Source organism: Mobula hypostoma, chromosome 2, assembly GCF_963921235.1.
Source record: "Mobula hypostoma chromosome 2, sMobHyp1.1, whole genome shotgun sequence".
In the NCBI taxonomy this organism is placed as follows: domain Eukaryota; kingdom Metazoa; phylum Chordata; class Chondrichthyes; order Myliobatiformes; family Myliobatidae; genus Mobula; species Mobula hypostoma.
The window spans coordinates 122,640,962-122,657,094 of record NC_086098.1 but is presented as its reverse complement, the minus strand read 5'-3'; the positions used below and the strand labels follow the sequence as shown (position 1 = coordinate 122,657,094).

The 16,133-nt window shown below is 57.7% G+C and overlaps 1 protein-coding gene across 1 annotated transcript in view; it reads left to right on the top strand.

Moving 5' to 3' along the window:
* The window catches only part of LOC134359369 (calpain-8-like), a 147,395-nt gene that overhangs the window by 62,042 nt on the left and 69,220 nt on the right, over positions 1 to 16,133 (top strand). The gene's annotated exons all lie outside the window — the stretch shown is intronic.

The following is a 16,133-nucleotide window of genomic DNA, read 5'->3' as shown; positions in this document are numbered from 1 at the left end:
TAGGGATCTGGTTGGAGGAGTGTGGGTGGGAGAGGGGATTGGGAGATAGGTGAGGGGGTAGGGATCTGGTTGGAGGAGTGTGGGTGGGACTGGGGATTTGGAGATAGGAGAGGGGGTAGGAATCTGGTTGGAGGAGTGTGGGTGCGAGAGGGGATTGGGAGATAGGTGAGGGGATAGGGATCTGGTTGCAGGAGTGTGGGTGGGAGAGGGGACTGGGAGATAGGTGAGTGAGGTAGGGATCTGGTTGGAGGAGTGTGGGTGGGAGAGGGGATTGGGAGATAGGTAAGGGGGGAGGGATCTGGTTGCAGGAGTGTGGGTGGGAGAGGGGACTGGGAGATAGGTGAGTGAGGTAGGGATCTGGTTGGAGGAGTGTGGGAGGGAGAGGGGACTGGGAGATAGGTGAGGGGATAGGGATCTGGTTAGAGGAGTTTTGTTGGGAGAGAGGATTGGGAGATAGGTGAGGGGGTAAGCATCTGGTTGGAGTGTGGTTGGGAGAGGGGATTGTGAGATAGGTGAGGGGGTAGGGATCTGGTTGGAAGAGTGTGGGTGGGAGAGGGGATTGGGAAATAGCTGAGTGAGGTAGGGATCTGGTTGGAGGAGTGTGGGTGGGAGAGGGGATTGGGAGATAGGTAAGGGGGGAGGGATCTGGTTGCAGGAGTGTGGGTGGGAGAGGGGACTGGGAGATAGGTGAGTGAGGTAGGGATCTGGTTGGAGGAGTGTGGGAGGGAGAGGGGATTGTGAGATAGGTGAGGGGGTGGGGATCTGTTTGGAGGAGTGTGGGTGGGAGAGGGGATTGTGAGATAGGTGAAGAGGTAGGGATCTGGTTAGAGGAGTGTGGGTGGGAGAGTGGATTGGGAGACAGGTGAAGTGGTAGGGATCTGGTTGGAGGAGTGTGGGTGGGAGAGGGTATTGGGAGATAGGTGAGGGGGTAGGGATCTGGTTGGAGGAGTGTGGGTGGGAGAGGTGAATAGGAGATAGGTGGGGGGTAGGGATCTGGTTGGAGGAGTGTGGGTGGGAGAGGGGATTGGGAGATAGGTGAGGGGATAGGGATCTGGTTGGGGGAGTGTGGGTGGGAGAGGGGATTGGGAAATAGCTGAGGGGATAGGGATCTGGTTGGAGGAGTGTGGGTGGGAGTGGATTGGGAGATAGGTGAGTGAGGTAGAGATCTGGTTGGAGGAGTGTGAGTGGGAGATAGGTGAGGGGGTAGCAATCTGTTTGGAGGAGTGTGGGTGGGAGAGGGGATTGGGAGATAGGTGAGTGAGGTATGGATCTGGTTGGAGGAGTGTGGGTGGGAGAGAGGATTTGGAGATAGGAGAGGGGATAGGGATCTGTTTGGAGGAGTGTGGGTGGGAGAGGGTATTGGGAGATAGGTGAAGAGCTAGGGATCTGGTTAGAGGAGTGTGGGTGGGAGAGTGGATTGGGAGATAGGTGAAGTGGTAGGGATCTGGTTGGAGGAGTGTGGGTGGGAGAGGGTATTGGGAGATAGGTGAAGTGGTAGGGATCTGGTTGGAGGAGTGTGGGTGGGATAGGGGATTTGGAGATAGGTGGGGGGTAGGGATCTGTTTGGAGGAGTGTGGGTGCGATAGGGGATTAGGAGATAGGTGAGGGTATAGGGACCTGGTTGGAGGAGTGTGGGTGGGAGAGGGGATTGGGAGATAGGTGAGTGAGGTAGAGATCTGTTTGGAGGAGTGTGGGTGGGAGAGGGGATTGGGAGATAGGAGAGGGGATAGGGATCTGGTTGGGGGAGTGTGGGTGGGAGAGGGGATTGGGAAATAGCTGAGGGGATAGGGATCTGGTTGGAGTGTGGGTGGGAGTGGATTGGGAGATAGGTGAGTGAGGTAGAGATCTGGTTGGAGGAGTGTGAATGGGAGATAGGTGAGGGGGTAGCAAGCTGTTTGGGGGAGTGTGGGTGGGGGAGGGGATTGGGAGATAGGTGAGTGAGGTAGGGATCTGGTTGGAGGAGTGTGGGTGGGAGAGAGGATTTGCAGATAGGAGAGGGGATAGGGATCTGGTTGGATGAGTGTGGCTGGGAGAGGGGATTGGGAGATAGGTGAGTGAGGTAGAGATCTGGTTGGAGGAGTGTGGGTGCGAGAGGGGATTGGGAGATAGGTGAGGGGGTAGGGATCTGGTTGGAGGAGTGTGGGTGGGAGAGGGGATTGGGAGATAGGTGAGGGGGTAGCGATCTGTTTGGAGGAGTGTGGGTGGGGGAGGGGATTGGGAGATAGGTGAGTGAGGTAGGGATCTGGTTGGAGGACTGTGGGTGGGAGAGAGGATTTCGAGATAGGAGAGGGGATAGGGATCTGGTTGGATGAGTGTGGCTGGGAGAGGGGATTGGGAGATAGGTGAGTGAGGTATGGATCTGGTTGGAGGAGTGTAGGTGGGAGAGGGGATTGGGAGATAGGTGAGGGGATAGGGATGTGGTTGGAGTGTGGGTGGGAGTGGATTGGGAGATAGGTGAGTGAGGCAGAGATCTGGTTGGAGGAGTGTGAGTGGGAGAAGGCATTTGGAGATAGGTGAGGGGGTAGGGATCTGGTTGGAGGAGTGTGGGTGGGAGAGGGGATTGGGAGATAGGTGAGTGGGTAGGGATCTGGTTGGAGGAGTGTGGGTGGGAGAGGGGATTGCGAGATAAATGAGGGGGTATGGATCTGGTTGGAGGAGTGTGGGTGGGAGAGGGGATTGTGAGATAGGTGAGGGGGTAGGGATCTGGTTGGAGGACTGTGGGTGGGAGAGGGGATTGGGAGATAGGTGAGGGGGTAGGGATCTGGTTGGAGGAGTGTGGGTGGGAGAGGGTATTGGGAGATAGGTGAGGGGGTAGGGATCTGGTTGGAGGAGTGTGGGTGGGAGAGGGGATTGGGAGATAGGTGAGGGGTAGGGATCTGGTTGGAGGAGTGTGGGTGGGAGAAGGCATTTGGAGATAGGTGAGGGGGTAGGGATCTGGTTGGAGGCATGTGGGTGGGAGAGGGGATTTGGAGATAGGTGAGTGAGGTAGGGATCTGGTTGGAGGAGTGTGGGGGGGAGAGGGGATTGGGAGATAGGTGAGGGGATAGGGATCTGGTTGGAGGAGTGTGGGTGGGAGAGGGGATTGGGAGATAGGTGAGGGGGTAGGGATCTGGTTGGAGGAGTGTGGGTGGGAGAGGGGATTGGGAGATAGGTGAGGGGATAGGGATCTGGTTGGAGGAGTGTGGGTGGGAGAGGTGAATGGGAGATAGGTGAGGGGGTAGGGATCTGGTTGGAGGAGTGTGGGTGGGAGAGGGGATTGGGAGATAGGTGAGTGAGGTAGGGATCTGGTTGGAGGAGTGTGGGTGGGAGATAGGTGAGGGGGTAGCAGGTAGGATGTTTGGAGGAGTGTGGGTGGGAGAGGGGATTGGGAGATAGGTGAGGGGATAGGGATCTGGTTGGAGGAGTGTGGGTGGGAGAGGGGATTGGGAGATAGGTGAGGGGATAGGGATCTGGTTGGAGGAGTGTGGGTGGGAGAGGGGATTGGGAGATAGGTGAGTGAGGTAGGGATCTGGTTGGAGGAGTGTGGGTGGGAGAGGGGATTGGGAGATAGGTGAGGGGGTAGGGATCTGGTTGGAGGAGTGTGGGTGGGAGAGGGGATTGGGAGATAGGTGAGGGGGTAGGGATCTGGTTGGAGGAGTGTGGGTGGGAGAGGGGATTGGGAGATAGGTGAGGGGATAGGGATCTGGTTGGAGGAGTGTGGGTGGGAGAGGGGATTGGGAGATAGGTGAGTGAGGTAGGGATCTGGTTGGAGGAGTGTGGGTGGGAGAGGGGATTGGGAGATAGGTGAGGGGGTAGGGATCTGGTTGGAGGAGTGTGGGTGGGAGAGGGGATTGGGAGATAGGTGAGTGAGGTAGGGATCTGGTTGGAGGAGTGTGGGTGGGAGAGGGGATTGGGAGATAGGTGAGGGGATAGGGATCTGGTTGGAGGAGTGTGGGTGGGAGAGGGGATTGGGAGATAGGTGAGGGGGTAGGGATCTGGTTGGAGGAGTGTGGGTGGGAGAGGGGATTGGGAGATAGGTGAGGGGGTAGGGATCTGGTTGGAGGAGTGTGGGTGGGAGAGGGGATTGGGAGATAGGTGAGTGAGGTAGGGATCTGGTTGGAGGAGTGTGGGTGGGAGAGGGGATTGGGAGATAGGTGAGGGGGAGGGATCTGGTTGGAGGAGTGTGGGTGGGAGAGGGGATGGGAGATAGGTGAGTGAGGTAGGGATCTGGTTGGAGGAGTGTGGGTGGGAGAGGGGATTGGGAGATAGGTGAGGGGGTAGGGATCTGGTTGGAGGAGTGTGGGTGGGAGAGGGGATTGGAGATAGGTGAGGGGTAGGGATCTGGTTGGAGGAGTGTGGGTGGGAGAGGGGATTGGGAGATAGGTGAGTGGGTAGGGATCTGGTTGGAGGAGTGTGGGTGGGAGAGGGGATTGGGAGATAGGTGAGGGGGTAGGGATCTGGTTGGAGGAGTGTGGGTGGGAGAGGGGATTGGGAGATAGGTGAGGGGGTAGGGATCTGGTTGGAGGAGTGTGGGTGGGAGAGGGGATTGGGAGATAGGTGAGGGGATAGGGATCTGGTTGGAGGAGTGTGGGTGGGAGAGGGGATTGGGAGATAGGTGAGGGGTAGGGATCTGGTTGGAGGAGTGTGGGTGGGAGAGGGGATTGGGAGATAGGTGAGGGGGTAGGGATCTGGTTGGAGGAGTGTGGGTGGGAGAGGGGATTGGGAGATAGGTGAGGGGGTAGGGATCTGGTTGGAGGAGTGTGGGTGGGAGTGGGATTGGGAGATAGGTGAGTGAGGTAGATCTGGTTGGAGGAGTGTGAGTGGGAGATAGGTGAGGGGGTAGCGATCTGTTTGGAGGAGTGTGGGTGGGAGAGGGGATTGGGAGATAGGTGAGTGAGGTAGGGATCTGGTTGGAGGAGTGTGGGTGGGAGAGGGGATTGGAGATAGGTGAGGGGATAGGGATCTGGTTGGAGGAGTGTGGGTGGGAGAGGGGATTGGGAGATAGGTGAGGGGGTAGGGATCTGGTTGGAGGAGTGTGGGTGGGAGAGGGGATTGGGAGATAGGTGAGGGGGTAGGGATCTGGTTGGAGGAGTGTGGGTGGGAGAGGGGATTGGGAGATAGGTGAGGGGGTAGGGATCTGGTTGGAGGAGTGTGGGTGGGAGAGGGGATTGGGAGATAGGTGAGGGGGTAGGGATCTGGTTGGAGGAGTGTGGGTGGGAGAGGGGATTGGGAGATAGGTGAGGGGGTAGGGATCTGGTTGGAGGAGTGTGGGTGGGAGAGGGGATTGGGAGATAGGTGAGTGAGGTAGGGATCTGGTTGGAGGAGTGTGGGTGGGAGAGGGGATTGGGAGATAGGTGAGGGGGTATGGATCTGGTTGGAGGAGTGTGGGTGGGAGAGGGGATTGGGAGATAGGTGAGGGGATAGGGATCTGGTTGGAGTGTGGGTGGGAGTGGATTGGGAGATAGGTGAGTGAGGTAGGGATCTGGTTGGAGGAGTGTGGGTGGGAGAGGTGAATGGGAGATAGGTGAGGGGGTAGGGATCTGGTTGGAGGAGTGTGGGTGGGAGAGGGAGGAGGGTGAGGGGTAGGGATCTGGTTGGAGGAGTGTGGGTGGGAGAGGGGATTGGAGATAGGAGGGGTAGGGATCTGGTTGGAGGAGTGTGGGTGGGAGAGGGGATTGGGAGATAGGTGAGGGGGTAGGGATCTGGTTGGAGGAGTGTGGGTGGGAGAGGGGATTGGGAGATAGGTGAGGGGGTAGGGATCTGGTTGGAGGAGTGTGGGTGGGAGAGGGGATTGGGAGATAGGTGAGGGGGTAGGGATCTGGTTGGAGGAGTGTGGGTGGGAGAGGGGATTGGGAGATAGGTGAGTGAGGTAGGGATCTGGTTGGAGGAGTGTGGGTGGGAGAGGGGATTGGGAGATAGGTGAGGGGATAGGGATCTGGTTGGAGGAGTGTGGGTGGGAGAGGGGATTGGGAGATAGGTGAGTGAGGTAGCGATCTGGTTGGAGGAGTGTGAGTGGGAGATAGGTGAGGGGGTAGCAATCTGTTTGGGGGAGTGTGGGTGGGGAGGGGATTGGGAGATAGGTGAGTGAGGTAGGGATCTGGTTGGAGGAGTGTGGGTGGGAGAGAGGATTTCGAGATAGGAGAGGGGATAGGGATCTGGAGGATTGGAGGAGTGTGGATTGTGGAGAGGGGATTGGGAGATAGGTGAGGGGTAGGGATCTGGTTGGAGGAGTGTGGGTGGGAGAGGGGATTGGGAGATAGGTGAGGGGATAGGGATCTGGTTGGAGGAGTGTGGGTGGGAGAGGGGATTGGGAGATAGGTGAGGGGTAGGGATCTGGTTGGAGGAGTGTGGGTGGGAGAGGGGATTGGGAGATAGGTGAGGGGGTAGGGATCTGGTTGGAGGAGTGTGGGTGGGAGAGGGGATTGGGAGATAGGTGAGGGGGTAGGGATCTGGTTGGAGGAGTGTGGGTGGGAGAGGGGATTGGGAGATAGGTGAGGGGGTAGGGATCTGGTTGGAGGAGTGTGGAGTGGGAGATAGTGAGGGGTAGGATCTGGTTGGAGGAGTGTGGGTGGGAGAGGGGATTGGGAGATAGGTGAGGGGGTAGGGATCTGGTTGGAGGAGTGTGGGTGGGAGAGGGGATTGGGAGATAGGTGAGGGGGTAGGGATCTGGTTGGAGGAGTGTGGGTGGGAGAGGGGATTGGGAGATAGGTGAGGGGATAGGGATCTGGTTGGAGGAGTGTGGGTGGGAGAGGGGATTGGGAGATAGGTGAGGGGATAGGGATCTGGTTGGAGGAGTGTGGGTGGGAGAGGGGATTGGGAGATAGGTGAGGGGGTAGGGATCTGGTTGGAGGAGTGTGGGTGGGAGAGGGGATTGGGAGATAGGTGAGGGGGTAGGGATCTGGTTGGAGGAGTGTGGGTGGGAGAGGGGATTGGGAGATAGGTGAGGGGGTAGGGATCTGGTTGGAGGAGTGTGGGTGGGAGAGGGGATTGGGAGATAGGTGAGGGGATAGGGATCTGGTTGGAGGAGTGTGGGTGGGAGACTGGGATTGGGAGATAGGTGAGGGGATAGGGATCTGGTTGGAGGAGTGTGGGTGGGAGAGGGGATTGGGAGATAGGTGAGGGGTAGGGATCTGGTTGGAGGAGTGTGGGTGGGAGAGGGGATTGTGAGATAGGTGAGGGGGTGGGATCTGGTTGGAGGAGTGTGGGTGGGAGAGGGGATTGGGAGATAGGTGAGGGGGTAGGGATCTGGTTGGAGGAGTGTGGGTGGGAGAGGGATTGGGAGATAGGTGAGGGGGTAGGGATCTGGTTGGAGGAGTGTGGGTGGGAGAGGGGATTGGGAGATAGGTGAGGGGTAGGGATCTGGTTGGAGGAGTGTGGGTGGGAGAGGGGATTGGGAGATAGGTGAGGGGGTAGGGATCTGGTTGGAGGAGTGTGGGTGGGAGAGGGGATTGGGAGATAGGTGAGGGGGTAGGGATCTGGTTGGAGGAGTGTGGGTGGGAGTGGATTGGGAGATAGGTGAGTGAGGTAGGGATCTGGTTGGAGGAGTGTGGGTGGGAGAGGGTATTGGGAGATAGGTGAGGGGGTAGGGATCTGGTTGGAGGAGTGTGGGTGGGAGAGGGGATTGGGAGATAGGTGAGGGGTAGGGATCTGTTTGGAGGAGTGTGGGTGGGAGAGGGGATTGGGAGATAGGTGAGGAGGTAGGGATCTGGTTGGAGGAGTGTGGGTGGGAGAGGGGATTGGGAGATAGGTGAGTGGTAGGGATCTGGTTGGAGGAGTGTGGGTGGGAGAGGGGATTGGGAGATAGGTGAGGGGTAGGGATCTGGTTGGAGGAGTGTGGGTGGGAGAGGGGATTGGGAGATAGGTGAGGGGTAGGGATCTGTTTGGAGGAGTGTGGGTGCGAAGGGGATTGGGAGATAGGTGAGGGATAGGGACTGGTTGGAGGAGTGTGGGTGGGAGAGGGGATTGGGAGATAGGTGAGGGGGTAGGGATCTGGTTGGAGGAGTGTGGGTGGGAGAGGGGATTGGGAGATAGGTGAGGGGTAGGGATCTGGTTGGAGGAGTGTGGGTGGGATTGGGAGATAGGTGAGAGTTGGGAGGAGTGTGGGTGGAAGGGGAGGGGATAGGGATCTGGTTGGGGGAGTGTGGGTGGGAGAGGGGATTGGGAAATAGCTGAGGGGATAGGGATCTGGTTGGAGTGTGGGTGGGAGTGGATTGGGAGATAGGTGAGTGAGGTAGAGATCTGGTTGGAGGAGTGTGAATGGGAGATAGGTGAGGGGGTAGCGATCTGTTTGGGGGAGTGTGGGTGGGAGAGGGGATTGGGAGATAGGTGAGTGAGGTAGGGATCTGGTTGGAGGAGTGTGGGTGGGAGAGAGGATTTGGAGATAGGAGAGGGGATAGGGATCTGGTTGGATGAGTGTGGCTGGGAGAGGGGATTGGGAGATAGGTGAGTGAGGTATGGATCTGGTTGGAGGAGTGTAGGTGGGAGAGGGGATTGGGAGATAGGTGAGGGAGGTAGGGATCTGGTTGGAGGAGTGTGGGTGGGAGTGGATTGGGAGATAGGTGAGTGAGGCAGAGATCTGGTTGGAGGAGTGTGGGTGGGAGAGGGGATTGGGAGATAGGTGAGTGAGGTAGGGATCTGGTTGGAGGAGTGTGGGTGGGAGAGGGGATTTGGAGGTAGGTGAGTGAGGTAGGGATCTGGTTGCAGGAGTGTGGGTGGGAGAGGGGATTGGGAGTGGTGAGGGAGGGATCTGGTTGCAGGAGTGTGGGTGGGAGAGGGGATTGCGAGATAAATGAGGGGGTATGGGTCTGGTTGGAGGAGTGTGGGTGGGAGAGGGGATTGGGAGATAGGTGAGGGGGTAGGGATCTGGTTGGAGGAGTGTGGGTGGGAGAGGGAATTGGGAGATAGGTGAGGGGGTAGGGATCTGGTTGGAGGAGTGTGGGTGGGAGAGGTGAATGGGAGATAGGTGAGGGGGTAGGGATCTGGTTGGAGGAGTGTGGGTGGGAGAGGGGATTGGGAGATAGGTGAGGGGGTAGGGATCTGGTTGGAGGAGTGTGGGTGGGAGAGGGAATTGGGAGATAGGTGAGGGGATAGGGATCTGTTTGGAAAAGTGTGGGTGGGAGAGGGGATTGGCAGATAGGTGAGGTGGTTGGGATCGTGTTGAGGGAGTGTGGGTGGGATAGGGGATTTGGAGATAGGAGAGGGGGTAGGAATCTGGTTGGAGGAGTGTGGGTGGGAGAGGGGATTGGGAGATAGGTGAGGGGATAGGGACCTGGTTGGAGGAGTGTGGGTGGGAGAGAGGATTGGGAGATAGGTGAGGTGGTAGGGATCTGGTTGGAGGAGTGTGGTTGGGAGAGGGGATTGGGAGATTGGTGAGGGGGTAGGGATCTGGTTGGAGGAGTGTGGGAGGGAGAGGCCATTGGGAGATAGGTGAGGGGGTAGGGATCTGGTTGGAGGAGTGTGGGTGGGAGAGTGGATTGGGAGATAGGTGAGGTGGTAGGGATCTGGTTGGAGGAGTGTGGGTGGGAGAGGGTATTGGGAGATTGGTGAGGGGGTAGGGATCTGGTTGGAGGAGTGTGGGAGGGAGAGGCCATTGGGAGATAGGTGAGGGGGTAGGGATCTGGTTGGAGGAGTGTGGGTGGGAGATAGGTGAGGGGGTAGCGATCTGTTTGGAGGAGTGTGGGTGGGAGAGGGGATTGGGAGATAGGTGAGTGAGGTAGGGATCTGGTTGGAAGAGTGTGGGTGTGAGAGTGGATTGGGAGATAGGTGAGGTGGTAGGGATCTGGTTGGAGGAGTGTGGGTGGGAGAGAGTATTGGGAGATTGGTGAGGGGGTAGGGATCTGGTTGCAGGAGTGTGGGTGGGAGAGGGGATTGGGAGATAGGTGAGGGGGTAGGGATCTGGTTGGAGGAGTGTGGGTGGGAGAGGTGAATGGGAGATAGGTGAGGGGGTAGGGATCTGGTTGGAGGAGTGTGGGTGGGAGAGGGGATTGGGAGATAGGTGAAGGGGTTGGGATCTGGTTGGAGGAGTGTGGGTGGGAGAGGGGATTTGGAGATAGGAGAGGGGTTAGGGATCTGGTTGGAGGAGTGTGGGTGGGAGAGGTGAATGGGAGATAGGTGAGGGGGTAGGGATCTGGTTGGAGGAGTGTGGGTGGGAGAGGGGATTGGGAGATAGGTGAAGGGGTTGGGATCTGGTTGGAGGAGTGTGGGTGGGAGAGGGGATTGGGATCTGGTTGGAGGAGTGTGGGCGGGAGATTGGATTGGGAGATAGGAGAGGGGATAGGGATCTGTTTGGAGGAGTGTGAGTGGGAGATAGGTGAGGGGGTAGCAATCTGTTTGGGGGAGTGTGGGTGGGAGAGGGGATTGGGAGATAGGAGAGGGGATATGGATCTGGTTGGAGGACTGTGGGTGGGAGAGAGGATTTCGAGATAGGAGAGGGGATAGGGATCTGGTTGGATGAGTGTGGCTGGGAGAGGGGATTGGGAGATAGGTGAGTGAGGTATGGATCTGGTTGGAGGAGTGTAGGTGGGAGAGGGGATTGGGAGATAGGTGAGGGGATAGGGATGTGGTTGGAGTGTGGGTGGGAGTGGATTGGGAGATAGGTGAGTGAGGCAGAGATCTGGTTGGAGGAGTGTGAGTGGGAGAAGGCATTTGGAGATAGGTGAGGCGGTAGGGATCTCGTTGGAGGCGTGTGGGTGGGAGAAGGGATTTGGAGGTAGGTGAGTGAGGTAGGGATCTGGTTGGAGGAGTGTGGGTGGGAGAGGGGATTGCGAGATAAATGAGGGGGTAGGGATCTGGTTGGAGGAGTGTGGGTGGGAGAGGGGATTGTGAGATAGGTGAGGGGGTAGGGATCTGGTTGGAGGACTGTGGGTGGGAGAGGGAATTGGGAGATAGGTGAGGGGGTAGGGATCTGGTTGGAGGAGTGTGGGTGGGACAGGGGCCTGAGAGATAAGTCAGTGAGGTAGGGATCTGGTTGGAGGAGTGTGGGTGGGAGAGGGGATTGGGAGATAGGTGAGGTGGTAGGGATCTTGTTGGAGGAGTGTGGGTGGGAGAGGGTATTGGGAGATTGGTGAGGGGGTAGGGATCTGGTTGGAGGAGTGTGGGAGGGAGAGGGGATTGGGAGATAGGTGAGGGGGTAGGGATCTGGTTGGAGGAGTGTGGGTGGGAGATAGGTTAGGGGGTAGCGATCTGTTTGGAGGAGTCTGGGTGGGAGAGGGGATTGGGAGATAGGTGAGTGAGGTAGGGATCTGGTTGGAGGAGTGTGGGTGGGAGAGTGGATTGGGAGATAGGTGAGGTGGTAGGGATCCGGTTGGAGGAGTGTGGGTGGGAGAGGGTATTGGGAGATTGGTGAGGGGGTAGGGATCTGGTTGGAGGAGTGTGGGAGGGAGAGGGGATTGGGAGATAGGTGAGGGGGTAGGGATCTGGTTGGAGGAGTGTGGGTGGGAGATAGGTGAGTTGGTAGGTAGCGATCTGTTTGGAGGAGTGTGGGTGGGAGAGTGGATTGGGAGATAGGTGAGTGAGGTAGGGATCTGGTTGGAGGAGTGTGGGTGGGAGAGGGTATTGGGAGATTGGTGAGGGGGTAGGGATCTGGTTGCAGGAGTGTGGGTGGGAGAGGTGAATGGGAGATAGGTGAAGGGGTAGGGATCTGGTTGGAGGAGTGTGGGTGGGAGAGGGGATTGTGAGATAGGTGAGGGGGTAGGGATCTGGTTGGAGGAGTGTGGGTGGGAGAGTGGATTGGGAGATTGGTGAGGGGATAGGGATCTGGTTGGAGGACTGTGGGTGGGAGAGGGAATTGGGAGATAGGTGAGGGGGTAGGGATCGTGTTGAGGGAGTGTGGGTGGGACTGGGGATTTGGAGGTAGGAGAGGGGATAGGGATCTGGTTGGAGGAGTGTGGGTGGGAGAGGGGATTGGGAGATAGGTGAGGGGATAGGGATCTGGTTGGAGGAGTGTGGGTGGGAGAGGGGACTGGGAGATAGGTGAGGGGATAGGGATCTGGTTGGAGGAGTGTTGTTGGGAGAGAGGATTGGGAGATAGGTGAGGGGTAGGGATCTGGTTGGAGGAGTGTGGGTGGGACAGGGGCCTGAGAGATAAGTGAGTGGATAGGGATCTGGTTGGAGGCGTGTGGTTGGGAGAGGGGATTGGGAGATAGGTGAGGGGGTAGGGATCTGTTTGGAAGAGTGTGGGTGGGAGAGGGGATTGTGAGATAGGTAAGGGGGTAGGGATCTGGTTGGAGGAGTGTGGGTGGGAGATAGGTGAGGGTGTAGCGATCTGTTTGGAGGAGTGTGGGTGGGAGAGGGGATTGGGAGATAGGTGAGTGAGGTAGGGATCTGTTTGGAGGAGTGTGGGTGGGAGAGGGTATTGGGAGATTGGTGAGGGGGTAGGGATCTGGTTGCAGGAGTGTGGGTGGGAGAGGGGATTGCGAGATAGGTGAGGGGGTAGGGATCTGGTTGGAGGAGTGTGGGTGGGAGAGGTGAATGGGAGATAGGTGAGGGGGTAGGGATCTGGTTGGAGGAGTGTGGGTGGGAGAGGGGATTGGGAGTAGGTGAGGGGGTAGGGATCTCGTTGGAGGCATGTGGGTGGGAGAGGCGATTGGGAGATAGGTGAGTGAGGTAGGGATCTGGTTGGAGGAGTGTGGGTGGGAGAGGGTATTGGGAGATAGGTGAGGGGGTAGGGCTCTGGTTGGAGGAGTGTGGGTGGGAGATAGGTGTGGGGGTAGCGATCTGTTTGGAGGAGTGTGGGTGGGAGAGGGGATTGGGAGATAGGTGAGTGAGGTAGGGATCTGGTTGGAGGAGTGTGGGTGGGAGATTGGATTGGGAGATAGGTGAGGTGGTAGGGATCTGGTTGGAGGAGTGTGGGTGGGAGAGGGTATTGGGAGATTGGTGAGGGGGTAGTGATCTGGTTGCAGGAGTGTGGGTGGGAGAGGGGTTTGGGAGATAGGTGAGGGGGTAGGGATCTGGTTGGAGGAGTGTGGGTGGGAGAAGGCATTTGGAGATAGGTGAGGGGGTAGGGATCTCGTTGGAGGCATGTGGGTGGAAGAGGGGATTGGGAGATAGGTGAGGGCGTAGGGATCTGGTTGGAGGAGTGTGGGGTGTAGATGGGATTGGGAAATAAGTGAGGGGATAGGGATCTGGTTGGAAAACTGTGGGTGGGAAAGGGGATTTGCAGATAGGTGAGGGGGTAGGGATCTGGTTGGAGGAGTGTGGGTGGGAGAGTGGATTGGGAGATAGGTGAGTGTGGTAGGGATCTGGTTGGAGGAGTGTGGGTGGGAGAGGGGATTGGGAGATAGGTGAGGGGATAGGGATCTGGTTGGAGGAGTGTGGGCGGGAGAGTGGATTGGGAGATAGGTGAGGTGGTAGGGATCTGGTTGGAGGAGTGTGGGTGGGAGAGGGGATTGGGAGATAGGTGAGGGGGTAGGGATCTGGTTGGAGGAGTGTGGGTGGGAGATAGGTGAGGGGGTAGCGATCTGTTTGGAGGAGTGTGGGTGGGAGAGGCGATTGGGAGATAGGTGAGGGGTTAGGGATCTGGTTGGAGGAGTGTGGGTGGGAGAGGTGATTTGGAGATAGGAGAGGGGATAGGGATCTGGTTGGAGGAGTGTGGGTGGGAGAGGGGATTGGGAGATAGGTGAGTGAGGTAGGGATCTGGTTGGAGGAGTGTGGGTGGGAGAGGGGATTTGGAGATAGGAGAGGGAGTAGGAATCTGGTTGGAGGAGTGTGGGTGGGAGAGAGGATTGGGAGATAGGTGAGGGGATAGGGATCTGGTTGGAGGAGTGTTGTTGGGAGAGGGGATAGGGAGATAGGTGAGGGGATAGGGATCTGGTTGGAGGAGTGTGGGTGCGAGAGGGGATTGGGAGATAGGTGAGGGGGTAGCGATCTGTTTGGAGGAGTGTGGGTGGGAGAGGGAATTGGGAGATAGGTGATGGGATAGGGATCTGGTTGGAGTGTAGGTGGGAGTGGATTCGGAGACAGGTGAGTGAGGTAGAGATCTGGTTGGAGGAGTGTGGGTGGGAGAGAGGATTTGGAGATAGGAGAGGGGATAGGGATCTGGTTGGAGGAGTGTGGGAGGGAGAGGGGATTGGGAGATAGGTGAGGGGGTAGCGATCTGTTTGGAGGAGTATGGGTGGGAGAGGGGATTGGGAGATAGGTGAGTGAGGTAGGGATCTGGTTGGAGGAGTGTGGGTGGGAGAGGGGATTTGCAGATAGGTGAGGGTGTAGGGATGTGGTTGGTTGAGTGTGGGTGGGAGAGGGGATTTGGAGATAGGAGAGTGAGGTAGGGATCTGGTTGGAGGAGTGTGGGAGGGAGAGGGGATTGGGAGATAGGTGAGGGGGTAGCGATCTGTTTGGAGGAGTGTGGGTGGGAGTGGATTGGGAGATAGGTGAGTGAGGTAGAGATCTGGTTGGAGGAGTGTTGGTGGGAGAGGGGATTGGGAGATTGGTGAGGGGGTAGGGATCTGGTTGGAGGAGTGTGGGTGGGAGAGGGGATTGGGAGATTGGTGAGGGGGTAGGGATCTGGTTGGAGCAGTGTGGGAGGGAGAGGGGATTGGGAGATAGGTGAGGGGGTAGGGATCTGGTTGGAGGAGTGTGGGAGGGAGAGGGGATTGGGAGATAGGTGAGGGGGTAGCGATCTGTTTGGAGGAGTGTGGGTGGGAGAGGGGATTGGGAGATAGGTGAGTGAGGTAGGGATCTGGTTGGAGGAGTGTGGGTGGGAGAGAGGATTTGGAGATAGGAGAGGGGATAGGGATCTGGTTGGAGGAGTGTGGGTGGGAGAGGGGATTGGGAGATAGGTGAGGGTATAGGAATCTGTTTGGAAAAGTGTGGGTGGGAGAGGGGATTGGCGGATAGGTGAGGGGGTAGGGATCGTGTTGAGGGAGTGTGGGTGGGACTGGGGATTTGGAGATAGGAGAGGGGGTAGGAATCTGGTTGGAGGAGTGTGGGTGGGAGAGAGGATTGGGAGATAGGTGAGGGGATAGGGATCTGGTTGGAGGAGTGTGGGTGCGAGAGGGGATTGGGAGATAGGTGAGGGGATAGGGATCTGGTTGGAGGAGTGTTGTTGGGAGAGAGGATTGGGAGATAGGTGAGGGGATAGGGATCTTGTTGGAGGAGTGTGGGTGCGAGAGGGGATTGGGAGATAGGTGAGTGAGGTAGGGATCTGGTTGGAGGAGTGTGTGTGGGAGAGGGTATTGGGAGATAGGTGAGGGGGTAGGTATCTGGTTGGAGGAGTGTGGGAGGGAGAGGGGATTGGGAGATAGGTGAGGGGGTAGCGATCTGTTTGGAGGAGTGTGGGTGGGAGAGGGAATTGGGAGATAGGTGATGGGATAGGGATCTGGTTGGAGTGTAGGTGGGAGTGGATTGGGAGACAGGTGAGTGAGGTAGAGATCTGGTTGGAGGAGTGTGGGTGGGAGAGAGGATTTGGAGATAGGAGAGGGGATAGGGATCTGGTTGGAGGAGTGTGGGAGGGAGAGGGTATTGGGAGATAGGTGAGGGGGTAGCGATCTGTTTGGAGGAGTATGGGTGGGAGAGGGGATTGGGAGATAGGTGAGTGAGGTAGGGATCTGGTTGGAGGAGTGTGGGTGGGAGAGGGGATTTGCAGATAGGTGAGGGTGTAGGGATGTGGTTGGTTGAGTGTGGGTGGGAGAGGGGATTTGGAGATAGGAGAGTGAGGTAGGGATCTGGTTGGAGGAGTGTGGGTGGGAGAGGGGATTGGGAGATAGGTGAGGGGGTAGGGATCTGGTTGGTTGAGTGTGGGTGGGAGAGGGGATTTGGAGATAGGAGAGTGAGGTAGGGATCTGGTTGGAGGAGTGTGGGTGGGAGAGGGGATTGGGAGATAGGAGAGGGAGTAGGAATCTGGTTGGAGGAGTGTGGGTGGGAGAGAGGATTGGGAGATAGGTGAGGGGATAGGGATCTGGTTGGAGGAGTGTGGGTGCGAGAGGGGATTGGGAGATAGGTGAGGGGATAGGGATCTGGTTGGAGGAGTGTTGTTGGGAGAGAGGATTGGGAGATAGGTGAGGGGATAGGGATCTTGTTGGAGGAGTGTGGGTGCGAGAGGGGATTGGGAGATAGGTGAGTGAGGTAGGGATCTGGTTGGAGGAGTGTGTGTGGGAGAGGGTATTGGGAGATAGGTGAGGGGGTAGGTATCTGGTTGGAGGAGTGTGGGAGGGAGAGGG